Source organism: Helianthus annuus, chromosome 3 (genome assembly GCF_002127325.2).
Source record: "Helianthus annuus cultivar XRQ/B chromosome 3, HanXRQr2.0-SUNRISE, whole genome shotgun sequence".
Taxonomy (NCBI): domain Eukaryota; kingdom Viridiplantae; phylum Streptophyta; class Magnoliopsida; order Asterales; family Asteraceae; genus Helianthus; species Helianthus annuus.
Window position 1 is genome coordinate 141282663 of NC_035435.2, and position 4500 is coordinate 141287162.

Below are 4500 nucleotides of genomic sequence, written 5' to 3' on the forward strand. Positions count from 1 at the left end.
ACGCTCCTCCTTCAGCTGCGACCGCCATCCCGACGAAAACTTAACCGGATTCTGCCCTGAATGTCTCTGTGAACGCCTCACCACTCTAGATCAAGAGACAACAAAACAAACACTATGCTATCCCCACAACACCACCCAAACAACAACACACATACACAGACATACAGACAAAGATTAGATTCATGGGAGGCTTTGATGGTGTGCGTTGAGGACCTCCGCACAAGGCCCGCGATTTCGAGGGGCATGCGATTTAAAAAAAAAATCCGATACGTATATGTTATTTTTTCTAAATAGTAAACACATACCACTTCCAATATATGTCCATTTATAAATCATTTTTTATGGTTTAGAATTTAGCCCACTTGGAATTAGGTTTATTGAACCCAATACTAATTTGATTTTTTCTTTAAATAATAACAAAACATAACGGAAGGACACATTTTTTCAAGCTCGAACAGGGTATGTGAATTCTCAGAGACACCTTTGATTAGAACAAGACAAGGTATTTTCCATATTCTGTGTCCACTCAAAAGCAAAAACCATTTTACACTAAAATCCAATCTCAGTGCTTACAGTCTTTTAAAGAATCCCACATAACAGAAGCACTAGTGTTAAGAATCTAGAGAGGCCTTTTGCTTTTAGTTTTGAAGTCCTAATTGGTGTAAAAAGATTTGAAAGATGAAGGGGTGCTTTCAAGTTGAAATCTTTTTGGTTTGGTTGGGTGAATCATTTGATGACGACGTTGAGTTACAGGTCACCACCACTTCTTGCCTGCAACAACAACCTCCGGTCACCACAAGATAGTTGGCTCAACGGTTTGTTCTTTCCGGCGAGGGGGTAAGTTGGTGATGTTTTCCGGCTGGGTGAGGTGGTGGTCTGATGACGCGGGGGGGGGGGGGTGGCGGTCTGATGACGGGGGTGGTGGCGGTCTGATGAAGGGGGTGGTGGTGGTGGCGGTATGATGATGGTTGTGGTAATGGTTTGGTGATTATGGTCTGAGAAAAAGATAAAGGGGGATAGAGGGTGAGGGTAGGTTGGTGAGTAAAGGGTGACCTCACATGTATTTTTTTTATTTATATGTTATTTTTTAATAAAGAACATTTTAGTAATTCTACTGTCACTTAACTAAGAAACTTAACTCCCTTCTACACAAAGGGACTATCTGAGAACGAATTTGTCAAAATTGAGGACTACAGCTGTAATTTTGAAAATGTAGGGACTAAAGCTAAAATCGAAGCAAACCACAGGGACTATTCAGGCACTTTTCTCTAATAATTAATTAAAAGTATATAAAAATGTCCTGATAGTCCCTATGGTTTGCCCATATTTCACTTTGATATTTATAAAGTAAAAACCAAACTTTGATGCTTATTTACTCTTTGGTGCAGTTTTTTAAATTAGGGTTCGTTGAACAGCTACTTCCAAATCAAAAGAGGAAACGCTTTCCAGAAATCTATTGTATTTCAATTTAAGCAACAATATGGGCAAACAAATTCCAAAGTTTGATTAAATATCGATTTTCCCCTGAAATCAATCAAATAATAAAGTATGAATGATAAATATAATAAATGACAAATTGGGGTTTTAGTATAGATGAAATTACCTTGTGAATTAATAAGGATCATGGTTGTAAAACAAGGTCTCCAAGGCAGAGTACTCCCTGAGTAGTCGCTACAAGTAGGGGTGAGCAAATTAACCACCATAACCGATAACCGAACCATAACCGACATAACCGAATCATTAATAACCGATAACCAATATAACCAATGGTTATGGTTATGAAACTTTGTATAACCGCTCAATCGGTTATGGTTATGGTTATGGTTATGAAGCTTTGGTTAACCGAATATAACCGAAACCGAACCGAAGTTGTGATGTTAACTTTATATAATAGATTTGTGTTTTACAAAACCATATAGAGGGTCTTTACTAAGATAAAAGTATGTTAGTAACAAAATGATCTTGATGTAGATGCCATTTATTTTGATAAAGAACTAAGGCGTTACAGACATAATTGTTTTTGTTTGAGAATTACCTTATTAAAAAGAACTCTAAATCGGTAGTTTAACCAAAAAGTTTAGTCTCCGTTATCTTATAAATTAGGCTCAAGCTAAGTTCAAATCGTGCACAACCCTATTTATTTCAAACCTTGCTTGGTTACTTAACCGAAATTAACCAAAACCGAACCATAACCGACTTCATAACCGATTAACCGTAACCGAAGTTTGGTTATGGTTATGGTTACCAAAACTCCATAACCGAACTAGCGGTTATGGTTATGGTTAATAGTAAAACCGACCCAAACCGACCCATGCACACCCCTAGCTACAAGGTAGGCTGCCGAGGCGACTTCTTCAACTCTGACTAATTACTCGGAATTGATCAAATGCAGTCATCATCGGTCAAATTCGGATCTAGTAGGTCAACTCAGGCCGAGTTTTTCTTAAAATAAAATAAAACAAATTTTCTATGCCTATCATATTAAAGAATGAATATCAGTTTCACGTATTTGGTTATAAATATTAGTAAATTTATGTTATTTGACATATATTTAATTTTCGAAAACTAATTTCTTTATAAATTAGCATGTCCGAGAACTCCTCGTGTACTCTCCGCCTAGGCCGAGTACTCTTAACTCCCCGGTCGACCGACTAGGAAGCACCTAGCGACTTTTACAACCATGATAAGGATTCAACGGATTCGAGTCTATCTTCATACTGATTGTGAAGGAAATCGTTAATCGTTGATACAGAGAACCATACGATGACTGCATTGAACAGTGCGCGATAAGGGAAGCGGAAAAACCAATTCTTTTTCCAGACCCGCTTGTTATTCTATCATACCCAACCTGACCCACTTACTTTTTCTCCAACTTCTAATTATCCATCCTAACCCCCTTTAAATTATATTAAGCCCAAAACAACCCATGAGTTCATTTTTAAACCCAAAATAGCCCAGAATTAACTCAATTGGCCAAGATTGCCAGGTGGTCTAGTTTTAATCATAAAAGTTAATCACCTCAAAAATTGGAGAGAAAAACAAAGGGTATTATGGTAACTTCAACCAAACTAGGGTTTTCCTTCATCTCTATAAAAGCCACAACATCTATCGCATTTTCATCATTCCAGCCGATGCCACATTCTCCTTCCAGTTTGCTTACGGCAATCAAATTCAGCGTATGTTGTAGATAGGAATCGTTTTTTTTTTTTTTTTTTTTTTTTTTTTTTTTTTTTTTTTGCCTATGATGAATGATGTATTGTCCGTACCATCTGAGATCTTTCTTTGATTAGTACTTTCATCCAATCCAATCCAATTTCTGAGGCAATCCCCTTTTTTATTTACATGTTTTTGTTTGATCGGCAACAATTTAGAGTCGCTTGTTCACTTGATTGGTGGTGAATTGGGTGCTGTACGTTGCCTATATGAACTGGTGCTAATATTCTGGCATTGCAGGATTCAGTTTCTGTAAATGCATTCTGAGGTTCCTACACTTTTTTAATGCTTTCTATTTTTATTTTTGTTTAGTAGTTGCTTGTGAATTTGTGAGTTTTAGCTTTCAAAAGGGGTTTCAAAGTTTGGTTTATTAGTTGTTTTTTTTTTCTAGAATTGGGTTTTTTAAGTGTCGATTGAAGAAGAGTAAGCTTAAAATTAATCTGAATCTTAAATGTATTAGCTGGTTGACTAAATTGGTAAATGATGTTTTTGAAAGCGTGAAATACTTTTGCAGATGTTTATGATTTGAAGATTTATCGTGGACAGTTAGTAAATTAAAAACTCAAAAACGTATATAAAAGATATATGGCTGATTAATATTTTAACAGAAAAAAGTATCGATTGTTGTTGTTGACTTGGTGTTACTTACATGGTATACTATACATCAAAATTATGTAACTTAAATGACAACAAGGACGTTCGTAATGGGGTGGTATAGACGGCACATGGTCTCATAGTGTCTGGCCACACTGCTACGGCCGGTGGGTTGTTGATTTTGTTTTCTCCTGAAGGTCATAACCTTGGAGAAATTTATGTTTTCAAAAAATGACCGTCGACTTAATTAAAAAAAATTAATTCTTTTAAATTTCTATATATAATCATCTTTTCAATTCATTTTTTAAAAACCAACACACTCCCAAACCATTTTATCTCTATCTTTATTTTATAAAAATCTAGGTTTTTATACAATGCATCTTTTCAATCCCGGTTTTGTTCCTTCGTGTTCTAGTGTGGCATGAACCAAACGAGCAATTCTAGCCATACTGTTTCTTCGGTTTCCACTCGACCCTCCCCTGTATGGATCCAGTTTTGTTGAGTATAATCAAACATCAAATCGGGTTTATGAATCTATTGAACCAACCTCTCTCATAGGACCCAAATATATACGCTTGGAACCTGAATCACTACATAGGAGGAATCGGGTCGTCTCAAGCCTTCGGCTCGACACAAGCATTCGGTTCGCCACTACGCTAGCCCGACTTTGACCCGGATACATAACCGGTAGTA

General features: G+C 36.6%; 1 non-coding gene across 1 annotated transcript; it reads left to right on the top strand.

Annotated features, from left to right (window-relative positions):
- The first annotated feature begins 3236 nt into the window (after positions 1-3236).
- On the top strand, positions 3237-3325 carry LOC118491057. Its single transcript, XR_004890282.1, has one exon. It is a non-coding gene; the product is annotated as a small nucleolar RNA snoR117 (small nucleolar RNA).
- Positions 3326-4500: the final 1175 nt, after the last annotated feature.